The 15,425-nt window shown below is 39.5% G+C and overlaps 1 long non-coding RNA gene across 1 annotated transcript; it reads left to right on the top strand.

Moving 5' to 3' along the window:
* The first annotated feature begins 3,531 nt into the window (after positions 1-3,531).
* On the top strand, positions 3,532-14,359 carry LOC120744736. Its single transcript, XR_005698448.1, has 3 exons — positions 3,532-4,156; positions 9,704-9,731; positions 14,259-14,359. It is a non-coding gene; the product is annotated as an uncharacterized LOC120744736 (long non-coding RNA).
* The last annotated feature ends 1,066 nt before the right edge of the window (positions 14,360-15,425 follow it).

Here is a 15,425-nt window from a genome sequence, read left to right as displayed (position 1 = left end):
CGCCATTTCATTCGTAGTCTTTTAATGTCATATTTTATCGAAGGTTGTGCTCAGTCCTGCTGCAAATTTAGTATGGGATTACCTTGGACTCCAATAACACTGTGAGGAGTCTTGGAGTGGTTGAAATGTCCTTCAATGTGCAAATTAAACAAATTTACTTTCTTTCATTTGTGCAATATCTCTAAAATTAAAAATATCCTGTCTCAGGGTAATGATGAAAAAGTAGTTCATGCATTTATTACTTCCAGGCTGGACTACTGCAATTCATTATTATCAGGATGTCCTAAAAACGCCCTGAAAGGCCTTCAGTTAATCCAAAATGCTGCTGCAAGAGTCCTGACAGGGACTAGAAAGAGAGAGCAGATTTCTCCTGTTTTGGCTTCCCTTCATTGGCTTCCTGTTAAATCCAGAATTTAAAATCTTGCTCCTCAAATACAAAGTCTTAATAATCAGGCCCCATCTTATCTTAATGACCTTATAGTACCATATCACCCTATTGGAGTACTTCGCTCTCACACTGCAGGCTTCCGTGTTGTTCCTAGAGAATTTAAAAGTAGAATGGGAGGCAGAGCCTTCAGTTTTCAGGCCCCATTTCATTATCATCAGAACTCTCTGCTAGATAATGTTTAATGTCACTGTCCTGGGAAATATTTGAGATCTTGCACTGCAACTATGACATTATGGTCAGATGCCTTTTAATTTTTTCTGCATTTGTATGTATTATGTGTAATAAACATTGGTCTTAAAATTTCACCCCCTAAATGGACAGAGCACAATTTCCTTCATTCTTAAATGCTTACTCAAATGAACAAATATGTACCTCTCAGCAAATAGTTGCTGGAACACTGGACAATGACATTTCACATTAATGCTCAAATTAGGACTCTGACTTAGGCTTAAGTTTTCTAAAAACCAAACAAAAAAACATAACAATATAGCACTCTGGTTGGAAAATACAATGTCCTGTAATGTTACTGAAAACCACAGGGATTGTTTTCTGATTGTAATTATTTCAAAGTTCTTTACTCATCATATTTTCACTCACTTTGTGTTTATACGACACTAAGGGCGATCATGGCTCAAGAGTTGGGAGTTCGCCTTGTAATCAGAAGTTTGCCGGTTCGAGCCCCGGCTCGGACAGTCTCGGTCGTTGTGTCCTTGGGCAAGACACTTCACCTACCGTCTACTGGTGTTGGCCGGAAGGGCCGATGGCGCGATATGGCAGCCTCGCTTCTGTCAGTCTGCCCCAGGGCAGCTGTGGCTACAACTGTAGCTTGCCTCCACCAGTGTGTGAATGGGTGGATGACTGGGTGTGTAAAGCGCTTTGGGGTCACTAGGGGGGACTAGTAAAAGCGCTATACAAATACAGGCCATTTAAGCATTTAATTACTAATTAATACTTAACTAATATCTGATGTTCTTCTTCAGTGTCTTTTATTTCAGTGTCTTTTATCCTGTCTTCCTCGCATCACCCCAACCAGTCAGGCAGGGCAGGTCACTCACTCAGCCTGGTTCTGCAGAAGTTTTCTTTTTGTTAAAGAAGAGTTTTTCCTTCCCACTGTCACCAAAGTGCTTATTCATAGGGTGTCATATGATTTTAGGGGATTTCTTTATCATTACAAGCTCTTTACTTTGCAATAAAAAGGGCCTTAAGGCAACTGTTATTGTGAGGTTTGTGCTATAAAAAATGATATTAAACTGAATTAAATTGAACTGCAAGTTTTTGATGCAGTCACCACTGTGTTATAGTGTAAATTTACATAAATCACCAGGATTTAAACTCATGAGAGACTTTTATAGAAACACCTACAGGATCGATTTCCAAATCCTACTTTGCTTCATTCACGAGTAATGATTCACAACAAATGACATTCACAACAGAAAAAGTAAAAGTAAATGGCTAGGCTACTCCATGACCTAAATATTCTTGTTCTTTAGCTACTCCTTTGTTGCCTTGACAATATTTTGGGGGGTCATTGTCATGCTGGACGATCCATCCACGACCCACCTTTAGTTTCCTTGGTAGTGGAAGGAGGTTCTCATCAGAGATTTTATGTTACATGGCCCCATTCACTGTCCTCTCAGGCCAGTGAAGTCATCCTGTACCTGTAGCAGAAAAACAGCTCCAAAGCATGTTTCCAACACCATGCTTTACTGTGGGGATTGTGTTCTTTGGGTCATACTCAGCATTTCTCTTCCTCCAAACAATGCAGCTCACGTTGATGCCAAAAAAACTTTTATCAAAGTTCTTTTATCAAAGCACAGCATTTTCTCCCAAACCTTTTATTTCAATCTGTTGAGCTGCAGCGTGTTACTAGTGGTGTTCTTGGTGACAGTTGGACCAACTGCCTTCTAACAATTGTTCCTCCCGTGTAGTTCTGGACTTATCCACACACCTTTCTCATGGTCATGCTCACTCCATGAGGCAAGATGTTGTATGTAGCTCCAAATCAAAGGCAACTGATGGTCATTTAATATTTTTCCATTTCCGAATAATCGCACCACCAGTTGCCAAGAGTCACATACTCACCAAACCTGTGGCTGATGGTCTTGTAGCCCATTCCAGCCTTGTTCAGATCTACTATCTGATGTAAAAACAGACACATCAAAATGCTGAAGCATTATTTTTTTATTCAGCTCTACTTGAAATTTGGTGCTCTTATTTAATGGATCGCTTATTAAGATGAAGATGTAAAACCATGATTGTAAATAATTGTTTTTTTTTTTGTTTTTTATTACAGTAAAATAAAACACAAAAAGATTCAAAGCCTGGATGGTATGTGCTGTAGTGCGTGTGTGTGTGTGTAAAGGTTGTGCATTCTCAGTCTAGTTAGTTTTTTCCCCTGAATCCAGTCTGAATATGAGTGTTCCAGCTTAATTTGTTTAGTCAAATAAATCCCTTTCTTTGGGAAGGCCAATATTTAAATAAACAGATCCCATTTGAAATCCTCATTTGAAAGCGCAGTCATGACATGTGTTTTTGACTCTGTGTTGCTTTGAACTGTGTTGTTTTGAAAATGTTACTGCTAAACTGAGATAAAATAAAATCTCAGTTTACAATTTTCTCCATTATTGTAGCTCTTTGTGGCAGGTGGAATAACAAACCATGTGCAAGGCTTCTTGTATGTTTTCTACATCATAATTTGTTTTCAGTATATTGCTGTTGTAGATTTGGCATTTTGGTCTGAAGTAGGCTGATCTAAACATAATAATCCATGATCTACTGATGTCATCACTCTTGCTTGTCTCTGAATAAATACTGTTGTAGGGTTTATAATGGCTTTATTGTTTGAAAAGTGTCCAGGATATATTTTTTTAACATTATTTCAGTTAATTATCAATCAAATACAATTTATTTAAGCTAGTTAATTTGTTTAGTAAAATATATCCTTTTATTAGTAAGGCCAATATTTAAATGAATAGATCTCACTTGATATCCTCATTTAAAAGTGCAGTTATATGTTTTTGACTCTAAAACTGTGTTGAACTCTTTGTTGAAAGAGATACTACTAAACTTACGTAAAAACCTGTTAAAAGAAAATTGTATATAGTGTGATCAGCTTCATGAAATGTGTTCTTTTATTGATCACTAAGCAAATGTCTACGTGACTTTTGACATGAACTCTTGTGTGATAAACAACTAACAGCTTCCTCTTTCTGTAAGAACATACAGACTTAGAAAAGGGGAACCTCAGCTCTGAGTTCTTAGAATAACTCTGTTATCTTTGTACACACACAAACAGACACGAGCTTGTATAAATAAAGAACGCAAACAGTGATACAGCGCGAGTCTGGAGTACGAGCACTCCATGACCATCTTCGCGAGTAAAGACAACTGCAGTGTTTGTGTTTTCTAACTCAGGTGTCTCAGCTGAAGAATTGTGGGGTGATTCTTAGAAATCCCCTGTCATTTAAATTGGTCCTTCGAGCTTAGCGATGGAAACAACAGACACGTTTCTGTCACTCCAAATCCAAGGTCTGACTGCTGTATCCTGACATCGTGGGAAGCCAGTACAGAAGTTTGTCGACAGCCCTCTCCAGGTAGAGGAGAAAGACCTGGGCATTCAAATTCGGGTCCAGGCCGGTGAACTATTTCTGGTCCACGACGCTGGGATCCAGCCAGATGACCTGAACAACCAGCAAAAGACAACTGAGGGTGAGAAAACCTTAACTTTGGTCTTAAACCGCCGCAAGGGTTTAGTGAAACGCGTAAAATAGGTTGGAAGTAGCCGCATTTACTTCGTGAAACACGTGAAATAGGTTGAGTTCGCCGAAAAGAACTGTGTTTAGACTGGATTTAGAAGTAGCCGTTAAATACTTCGTAACAAAATAGGTTTAAGTTCGCCAAAAAGGAACTGCGTTTAGACTGGTTTTAGAAGTGGCCGTGAAATACTTCGTGACAAATTAGCATGCAAATGTCTATGTGTGTATGTGTGTGTGTATGTGTTTGGAAGTAAGTTGATTTTACAGCACAAATAAACTGCTGAACTACTTCCATCTTTGTGTATCCTGCAAAAGCCCACGTACTGGTGACAAAGGGGAAAGGTTGAGTTCCGCCTCATAAAACTTACACTGCTCCGTGAATAGCGCGGAGTAGAAGTGCGTGTCAGCCACCACCCCTGAGTCAAGTCTACCAGAGAAGGCTCTGGAGTTCTGTGATAATGGGGAATCAGCCCACCAAACTCACTGCTGAGGAGCAGTGGCTAGAAAAGAAATGTCCAGGCGCCGGACAAATCAGTGCTTGTAGATGGAGAAATCCTAAGAAAACAAAATGTCCCACTTGGGGAGGGAAATGCATCCCCTCAGCGCTAACACATCTGAAGGAAGCTCTTTAAAAGAATTAGGAGAGACGAAAGACTTTTAAAAAAAGAAAAAAAGGAAAATGTACTCAAGAATCACAGTACTTCCTGGCCTGAAAAAAAAAAAACAAGAGAAAAAAAGATAAACAGTCAGAAAAACAGAACTTAACTGCCAGTTTAGTAAAACCAGAAGACGAGACACTGTGCAGTCCTTGCAATCCTTTTATTAATCCACCACCCGCTCCTGCAGCTGCAGCACCACCCATTATACACTCACCCATGTCAGGAAGAACATAATAATCCCTCATCAAGTGAAAAATTAGAGATCAAAGTAGTTTAAAGTAGTTTAAAAAGGGTTGGAAACAGACCAGACTGATTACATATAAATACAAGAGGAATAAAATAAAATAAACAAAAGGCTAAATTAAATTAGAGCTTATCTTTAATGTATTCAAACTAATAATAGGAAGGATAACAACCTGTAAACTGATATTAACAATGAAAGTTGAGATGACGACCATGCCCAGAATGAATAGAATGAATGAAAGCAGATAATTCACACAAACACATATTAAATAAAATAGAGAGATGCATAAGGTACATTAAGGTTGTGTCATTGTTCAGCCAAGGAAAGTGTGTGAAAAGGAAAATGTCTCCAGCTTGGGAAAGGGTGAAACTGCAGATCACCCGCAGCCCTTGATGGATACATAATAAAATTATACATTATAATAAACTATTGTATATTAGTAGTATAGTAGTATGATGTAATATACTAATAAAATATTGTAATATACTATTGCTGTTATATAAAAAAAAAAGATAACATTAATAATGACATAATATTAATATGAAGAGGCACCTCAGTCAGTTATGATGTGAGGTGGATAATTGTTAAAAGCAGTCTGCATCAAGCTTACGGTTTGCTCAAGTTCAGTACAACGATATATGACATGAAGAAAATAAAGAAAATATCTAAACTAATTAAGTGCATAGAGGCACTTGACCTGCTTGAAAACCTGTCATCCTAGATGAGACATTATTGAGACATAGAGCACACCTATACTAACAACTAATAAGCTAAACCCTGTATACAACAGTTAAAGCTACAAGATTGAGAAGCTGAATTAAATATGTGGACACTACTAAGCTAATGTGCATGTTACACATTTATTTTATTTTATTTTTTTAGAGCAGGAGCTGCATGCTATTAAAGCTCACACATGCAGCTGTCTGTGAGCTCAGTTTTTTCCTCACACTTGTGATTTGTTTTTGGCACCAGCTTTTTTCTTTTTGTGTCCTGGCTCATGTGTGTAAAGCGTTTATGCCATCAGCAACTTGTTTTTGTTTTTTTTGTTTTTTGTCTGTTTGTTTTGTTGGTTTGAAAAATAAACAAATTTGTGGTCATACTTGTGGATCACAGTGACACATAATGATTAGGCATATGATTTACTAATGTCTAGTTTTAGAGCTGTGAGCAATGCATCCACATGGAAATTATAAGTCTGGTGCATACTTTATATGAAGCTGTTACAGGAAGAATGGAACCTTGTGGGAAAAGTTCCAAATAAAGAAGTTTTTTAAATCCTAACTTAAAAGTTTGAAACATGTAAGATGTGTGAGATGTGTGAGTTCTTTGAAAAAAAAAATAGAAATGACCTAAAAGCCTTAAATAAAAATGTAATGTTGCATCTACAAAAAAGACAGAAGAAGCATACAGTAACTTAAAACCAGCTTTACAGACAAATACAGTTTTAGTATTGCCTGACTATGATAAGCCTTTTGTTGTGAAATCAGTCAATGCAGAGCAGTGTAACAAACCACGGAGGCCCCAGAAAAGTGCAATCAAACGATGAGTTTATTAACACACAGGAGAAAACATCAGCATATGTCTTCTGACAAAAATACATGTTGTGAACACTTTTAAAGCACTGAGGTATCCGCCCCTCCAAGGCGTAAAAATAGGTTAAAGACGTTAGTTACAGTAAATGGTACATCTTAGATGGCTATAAACAGACATAGAACTTCTCTTTTCTATAACACCTTCCAAACAAGTTAATAACTTCAAGCCTTCAGGGTCTCTGAGGGCTGGTTGTTGACTCCGGTCATCTGTTACCAAGTAGAACAAAACGCCACAGGTTGCAACAAGAAGCTGAATACATTTGGGCCTTTGCTCAGGCCTGTTCCTAGATTATATGTGTATTGTAAGCATGTATGCAATTATCCTTCTATGATTTAGTCCTTGACACAATAAATTGTGAAGACTCACGCTTCACAAAGCTTAAGACCCTCTTGTAGACTAATGCAACAACTCTGAATGAGCAAATACGATGCAATGTGTATGAAATACGTCTGGCTGTACCTGTAATAAAAGTTAACATAATGGAAGGATCCTTAAATGAACATCTTCAATAAACAACTTTAATGCAATATCAATACTGTGAGAAATAATATTAAATGGAATAATGCTGAAAATAATGTTATTAATGCAATTATAATAATGCAGGTTATATGGCAGCAATAAAAGAATTTCTGTATCTCCACATTTTGACTTTTAACATTCCAAAAAGGAATGTCACCACACCTCGTGTTGTATCACTCCCTGCCCCACTGTATGGCTTCTAAGTACGTCAGGTAGATTGAATCCACCCGGGGTCCGCAGCCCTTGCCATTATCTTTACCAACAATCCTCTGACACAAGGAATGACACAACAACCACAGGTGACCAGTATTCCTAAAAGTATGGCCAGGAAAAGCATTACTGACATGGCCAAACCTTTCCACCATCCAAACATGGATGCCACCCAGGACTCCAGCGGGTTTTCGATACCTGAGTCCTCATGCATGATTTTAGACAGAGTTTTCAGGCCCTCCAGAGCTCGGGTTACTGAGCCATCTTGGGCAGTATTATTGGGGACAAAGGTGCAGCACATGTCTCCGAACATAGCACAGACGCCCCCTTTCTCTGCCAACAACATGTCAAGGGCCATTCGATTTTGCACTCCCATCAGCAAACTCGGACCCAATTGTTCTGCAAACCCTTCCATGGCGTCCCTGGTAAGGTTAGAGAGTCTCAGCAAGTTGTAATGAACATAGTTAATGCAATCAACATTCTTATTAGGCGTTATCCAAATGAATATACTTTCAAATCCTGAAGCTACTGGGTCTGCCAGCTTATACCCGTTTGGAACTCCCCTGGGCACTCCTATGGAGTCTATCCAAGTCGGTGATTTCAGCCGAGGATCGTATGCATGTGTACCCTGGGTCCCTCTTTTTGCCAAAACGTGTCTCTTACGTCTGGCTGCTAAGGTACGTGTGTTATGTTGCAGAATGGTTTTTACCTGGTTTCCAATAAGTATGAGTGGAGCTCCCAGCCGCACCATCGCACATGTCCCTACACTTCCCAGAGGAACACGAACCAAAAGAGTGCTCTGCCCACAATAATAATACAACCCACTTCTTGCCCATGTTCCAATTAATGTGCTTGGGTCACTTACATTATTGGTGGTTCTTCCCGTGAGTGTGACGGCACACCAAGTTGGGTCGATTTCTCCCACCTTGTACTTTACGTTATCGGTAGAAAACTTGAAACATGTATAGTTATCTTGTTTTGGCATAAATGGTCCCACTGTTGTCTGTTTTGAAATGGGAGGGAAAAGTCTGGACAACATAGTACAGTTGCCAGTACTCACCGCACCTTTAGTTAGCTGCAGCATACAATCGTAGCCCCACTTATCCTCGGGATACAGTGGTGCGGGCTCCGTGAACAAACGGGGTCTAGCTGAAGCACAGGCAACACAGTCAGATACATGTTGTTCTTTAGCATTTTGAGCCACCCAATCAAGCTATGGATTACTATCCTTGAAACCAGTGGCACGCTCAATTAAATCCCGAGGCTTCAATCTAGTATAATCTACTGTCAGAACTGATTTCCCTTTTGGTTCCCGCTCCTCTGGAGCTACAGTTGACGACCCATTCTCTGCTTGCCCTATTGTGTTTGGTGCCGAGACTATTATTTTGTCAGTTAGAGTGGTGATTAAGTTTTTTAAGAGTGGCTGAGGCTTTGGGTCAATTAAGTTTACTCTAATTACCCCAAATGGATCTGTTCCTGACATGTCCACCCCGATTACCAGATAGAACACGCCTCCCGGGCTCTCGGCTTTAGGCAGTGTGTCCCATGGACCTAGGGAAATTGTGACAGGGTTATGAGAAACAGAATAATCTCTCTGAATTGCTATTCCTCTCCGGCCTTCCGGCACATGTGGTTGCCATCCTACTCCTGTCCAACTTACCACATTTCCCCAGGAGCACCACTGACCTGCTGTGTATGTATGGATGTGTTTGCCCCACGAGGGGCTCCAATAAGCATGACTGGAGCATATCATGGGGTGATTGCAGACCCACACATCATATGCTCTCCAGCTGCTACTAGCTCCTGCACACTTAATGACGTCACACAAATCAAACGTGAATGAGCTGGTGGACCCTTTAACGTAATTTAATTCTATGCCATTATATGTGCTGAGACACTCATCACCTTTACCTGACTCCTCGCGCTTTAGTCTTTTCAACGATCCTGTTTTAGCAACTACTGTCTCAGGAAGTGCTGTGCTGGACTGGCATCCGCGTCTGACCGATTCGCAAAATGCGCCCTGCAAAAGATAAACAAGAAAACACACGGCCGCAGTCATTATTAATGTACATAGAATACGTAGAATCAAAAACAATATTGAAATACACCTCCTGTCTCTACGCTTCTCAGGTTTGGGCATTTCCATTATGTTGTGTGGTTTTTAGCTTTAACCTACACCTTCACTCTTTCTAATGTTCTTTTCAATTTGTTACCGCTCCTTTTTGGTGGCGCGGCGACCTTCTGCGATGTTCTTCTTCTTTCTTCGGCCTCCCAGGTGGACTACTGGTCGGCCCTTTGCACAGGTGAGAGGATTTATTCTGCCTCTGTTTGTTGACACCCGTGTTAGTTGAAGATGAGTTTTCCTCTACCAAGCTCTCGTGTGCTGGTGCACATTGCGACCAGTGGTACCAGGTGTCGCCTTTCCCTTTTAGTTTGGTATAATAATAATAATAATAATAATGGATTGGATTTATATAGCGCTTTTCAAGGCACCCAAAGCGCTTTACAATGCCACTATTCATTCACTCTCACATTCACACACTGGTGTACAGCTTCTTATGAACACCGGCATTTAATCTTCTACACAGGATTCAGTTCATTTTAATCCTTTAACTTAAAAATGAAAATAACAATTTCTGCTTCAGTTTTACCATATCTAAATGATCAAAACCCCCAAAAGTCATAAAATGATCCTAAAACCCATTTCAAATTAAACCTTAAATCCCCCCTTTTGACACATCTTATGTGTCACAAACTCAAGATGCTTCACCCGAGCTTAGGAAATTAAAAGTGAAAGGTTAGTCATATCATTTCTCAAAACACCTCAGCGATCCTCCTCTCAGGTACATCTGCTCCGGCCCTGCAAACCTGTGTTTAAGGAATGAAATCAATTTAATCATCATGTCAAATCTTTTCGAACTCCTGGCTCCATCCAGATCCTGCATCCTTGCAACTTCCTGGAAACAGAACCTGTGTGTTGACCTGAACTTCACATTTCATACTCAGTTTTCCTCACTTATGATCCAATCTGTGTTATAAGAAAGAAAACTTAAAACAGAACAGTTATCAGTCATGTGTTAAACCTTAGTCCAGTCTTTATCTCAGTGTCCAGTTGGTCCAACTTTAGTTCACCTCGTCCGTCCAGTCACCGTCCATTTACACACATCCATTCACACGCATTCACACCAGGTATTGCTGATAGTGGAGATTCCCACGCAAATAATCAGATTCTCCACCCGCAGCAACATGAGCTCATTCATTTGTTTTATTTTGTTTTGTAGGAAAATCGTTCTTTATGCTCTTGGACTGGATTGGCTCGCGGCAATCTTTTTAGACAGGGACTTTCAACCTGATCAGGTCCCCACAGGTAGCCTTTTCCTCTGTCAGTTGTAATCTGGAAAGGTCACCTTATATTTGTTCTCCAAGAAATTTTACAGCGCTGTTATTCACTATTGCAGGCCTGCTTAGAACAAAAATGAGAAAAAAAAGAGAGCTGATTATTAGCTCATCAAAGCACAAAACAAAATCACCTGCCTGGTTTTCTCTAAGTGCACTGTTACAAAAATAATGGGCCCCTCTTAGACATGTCCATGTTCAATAAAACTCCCTCTATTAAAATAAGAAGAACACCCGAAGCAAACTGACCGAATCAACCCATCACTACAACAACCTCAAAAATCTTAAACACACAAAAGCTTTGCCACAAGTTCTTCAGGGTCCTGACACTCTCAGGTCAACTGACATAATTTCACTTGCTCAATACACAGAAAGTCTTGTTAAACGCCACACAATTTGCACACCATCATCACTAAATTCTAAATTTCTTTTCTAAAAACTATTACACACTAAGCGATTTGGACAAGACGATAAACAGACTCACACGCTCAACATGCTGTCTAATCTTCATGAGCTGTCTTGTATTTCTAAGGTTAATGCATTTTCTGTTTGTGTGTGTGAGTTTGTATGTTTCTTTTGGCGGTGTTTCAGACTCCTTCACAATTTTCCAACTTAAACAGTCAGTTTTCTCTTTCCCAGGTTTGCTAACCCAAATTTTGATTTCCCACATTAAATAACAGCATTCCTCTGTGTTCAGCCAGGAGTGAGAGCTTGCTTGTGAGGTTCAGGGACACATGGCGCTGTAAACACTTCAACCAAAAACTTGGCCTGAACGTTTCTAATAACGTTAACCTATAACTTTCTTCCGACCGCTGCATGTGGAAAATTGATCCAGGTCTTTGCACCTGAACATAACAAAACTGAGACATTTTCATTATTATCATGAGTGCTTAAACGACCCGTTTCCCTCTCTTTCTGGTCAGAAATACCAATTATGTCATGTATATAAATGTAAGCGTGTTCTTCCTTGCGTTCATGTTATGTGGTCATGTTAATGTTCGGTGAGTGTAAGCTGTTTCTTCATTGCATGTGTATTCTATAATCAGGTTTAATTCATGCATCTTTTCACTGAGCTGTGGATTCAAACTGTCTCACTTCTGGTTCTTTCCAAAAATAATTTCACATGTACCAATTTGTGTATGTGTGTTTTCTATTTATTCATGTAATCGTTAGTTCATGTATTTATTTTCCTCGGTTTTTCTCTTTTCTTTTCTTTTTTTTTTTGATGTGGTGGACAATCCTAAACCTGCATGATTTAGCTTCCATTTTCAATCCAATTATATCCTGTACTCTCGCACTCAAACTCATCCGGGCTTGACCTCTGACTGGTCCCTGTCCCTCTCTTCACAGTGTCCTGTGTGGCCTTAAAATCTCCAACAACACAGTCCCACTCGGATTTTTCTGCTCCTCTGTTTCTTCTTCGTTGATCTTTTTTTAGTTTTTTCTTTTAGGTTAAGTCCCAGCCTGGCAAAATATCACATTCAGTGCCTTCAAACAGTCATGTCACACTGTTCTTACCAGCCTGCAGTTCGCCGTGCATGTTGCATCACGTGCTTTCTTTCATGTTGCTGCTGGAGTCGTCAGTGTTATGGTTCAGTTGCACTGTCTTTTGCCTGCTGTTAACTCTTCAAGTCCACAATGTTCTGTCTGTCTTCTGTCTTCATCAGGAGATCGACTGTCCTTTAAGCTTCTTCTCAGGGTGGGGACAGAATGAGAGGTCAAGCTGTAAAATTTTTAAGTGAAAGACTGGCCTGTTTCTTATCCCAATTCTGTTAATCTATCCTTTTGCCACTGTAGTCATGTTTTCAGGTTGAGGAGAGTCCACCTGTATCGACACACTAAAACATGTAATTAATATCATTTTATTACTTTTTCTTAAGACCTTCAGTCTCTAATTCCTCTGTTTTCATGTTGCAACGTCTCTCACCAGCTCACAAGCTATAATCAGACTTCCTGTTTAACGCACCCACACAGACTCTCTTCTCTCAGACTTCCTCTTTTTCCCGCACTCTGCTATGAACCTTCGTAGTGTTATTATTACTTATTTATTATTTTGTACAAATCACAGAATCACTCAAATCCAGTACTCACAACATTCACCCACTTAGAATCACTCACAATACGCTTTCCTAAGAGTATTTTATCAAACATTCTTTTTAGAATCAGAAAGAGGAAGTAGACAACACCCAGTTAAGTGTGTATGTCCTCTTAAAAGAGAAGAGAAATAAACACATATGGGAAATTTCTCCCCATCTTAGACAAAATGTGACCTTAAATGTCCTTTTCTAAGTCATGTTCTTCTCTATACACAACTCTTGGCCTCCAGGGCATAAAACCTTGAACATAATCTTTTACTTTACCAGAACCTAATCTAAATCCTGTCTCATTCACTGCTGAAGTTCTAGTTCAATGAACACATGTGTCGCAGTTTAAAATTAAAAGAGGAAGTAACTCACACCCAAGAACTGTGTGTGTGTGTTAACGTCTGTGTCCCTTCAAACGAAGAAAAGGTGAACATATATGGTGAGCTTTCCTCAATTTACACAAAATATGACATTAAATATCCTTTTCTAATTCCTGTTCTCCTTTAAACACAATGAATGACCTCCAGGTCATAACCTTTGGACTTATAACTCGGATATAAGTCCACACAGCGCACCGAGCTCAGAGAAAATTCAACCTCAGTGCTTCAGAATTCTCCTCAAAATTCAGAAACTGTTTCTGTCATTTATCTGCCCAAGAACTTCATCAAATGGACCTCTATGGGTCCAGTAATCTTCAGCACATGTATATCACTGCAGCCAGTGAAGATTTAAAAGAGTTTCTTGTCTCAGTGCACCCAGTATTAACTTATCAGATGGACCGCAGCCGATCCATCAATATCAAAACAATTGTGTGTCCACATGTACACAACTTATTCTTCACTTGTATCACAGCACATCTAGTAATATCTTCAGAATTACTTCAACATGGTTAACATTGATTTTCCTTTCAAATCAATTTACCATTAGAACTCAAGATCACAGCTGACTAGATTCTCTGAAATCCTGAGTCAGTTAAACACCTTGCTCAACTCAAGGTGTCCTTTTCTCGGACTTCCTCGTCCGAGCTCACTCTTTTTACCCCGGTATCGCCACCAGAATGTTATGAGATCTTCCACTCTTACTTGGTGAAAGAAGGTAACTTCGTAAGTTCTCTCCACTGTCTCACAGTAGCAAACAACCTGCGCCTTCAGAAGATCACCTTCCCACTGTAATTCAATTTTCATAGACCCAAAAGTAAGCATATTATTTCCCTAGTCAAAAGTGAAACCGTTCCTCACACAGTAATTCTTAATCCAACCTTAAAGTGAAACCAAAACCCTTCGTGTTTTGAAACTAAAAAGAGGAAGAAACAGCGCCCAATTTTTAACTGCGCATGTTGTTACTCAACAGCACACACACACAGACCCAGGGCAATTCTTCCTGGATCATTTATCAACATCCAAACCAACACAGTCCGCATTGATTATTCTTCTGGACCTCAGCGGATCCACCAAAATATGAATTTTGGTGGATATACTTACATGAGTAAGTATATCAACCATTCACCGATTTATTTCTTTTCCTCAGACCACGCCGGATCTGTTACTTCAGCACAATAAACACTGATTTTCCTTCAAAATCAGTTTACCAAGAGCCACAGAACCATTTCTGACTCGTTTTTCTGAAATTCTGTGTCACTTAAACATCCTGACAGCACCTGGTGTTTTCTGTCGGACTTCCTCGTCCGAAATTAATCTTTTTACTCACAAATAAGTGTATCTCAAAATGATCTTCTGATCATAGCTATTTCTGAGGCCACAGCAGCGCCACCTGAGTAAACTCTTAGTAAATGTCTTTTCTAAGGAGGAAGTTCTTCAACTTCGTGACTAAACACTTATTAAACCATAAACTAACCAATAACTCTTATATTCTCTTATTCTCTAATCACACATTGGTCTCTTTTCTCTCTTATTTCCTTAAAATGATATCTCAAGTTACTTTTAGCTCAGTACAGTTTCTTACGAGTCAACCTTGAATGCAACGCTACTTCAAAGTTTCACTTTCGCTCAGGCAAAACTCAAAAGCAGAGATCAACACGTAACTTCTTGACTACCTTTTTTAAAAATTTAATCCAATACAGCACAATTTCAGTTTAAGAGGCTTGTGCTTACCTTATTATGTGGGCCCACAGTAGTCAAGGAATTACCGTGACGTCTGCCCGTCTGACCACCAGTCTGGCCTCGACCACCGCAGAAAGCAACACATCTAGTGCTCTACACTTGCCCGCATTCTCCACTAAAGCTGTCACGAAATCAATCAATGCAGAGCAGTGTCACAAACTACGGAGGCCCCAGAAAAGTGCAATCAAATGATGAGTTTATTAACACACAGGAGAAAACATCAGCATATGTCTTCTGACAAAAATACATGTTGTGAACACTTTTAAAGCACTGAGGTATCCGTTAAAGACGTTAGTTACAGTAAATGGTACATCTTAGATGGCTATAAACAGACATAGAACTTCTCTTTTCTATAACACCTTCCAAACAAGTTAATAACTTCAAGCCTTCAGGGTCT

This window comes from Simochromis diagramma, unplaced genomic scaffold, assembly GCF_900408965.1.
Source record: "Simochromis diagramma unplaced genomic scaffold, fSimDia1.1 OVJJ01000517.1, whole genome shotgun sequence".
Classification (NCBI taxonomy): domain Eukaryota; kingdom Metazoa; phylum Chordata; class Actinopteri; order Cichliformes; family Cichlidae; genus Simochromis; species Simochromis diagramma.
This window is presented reverse-complemented; position numbering and strand designations above follow the sequence as displayed.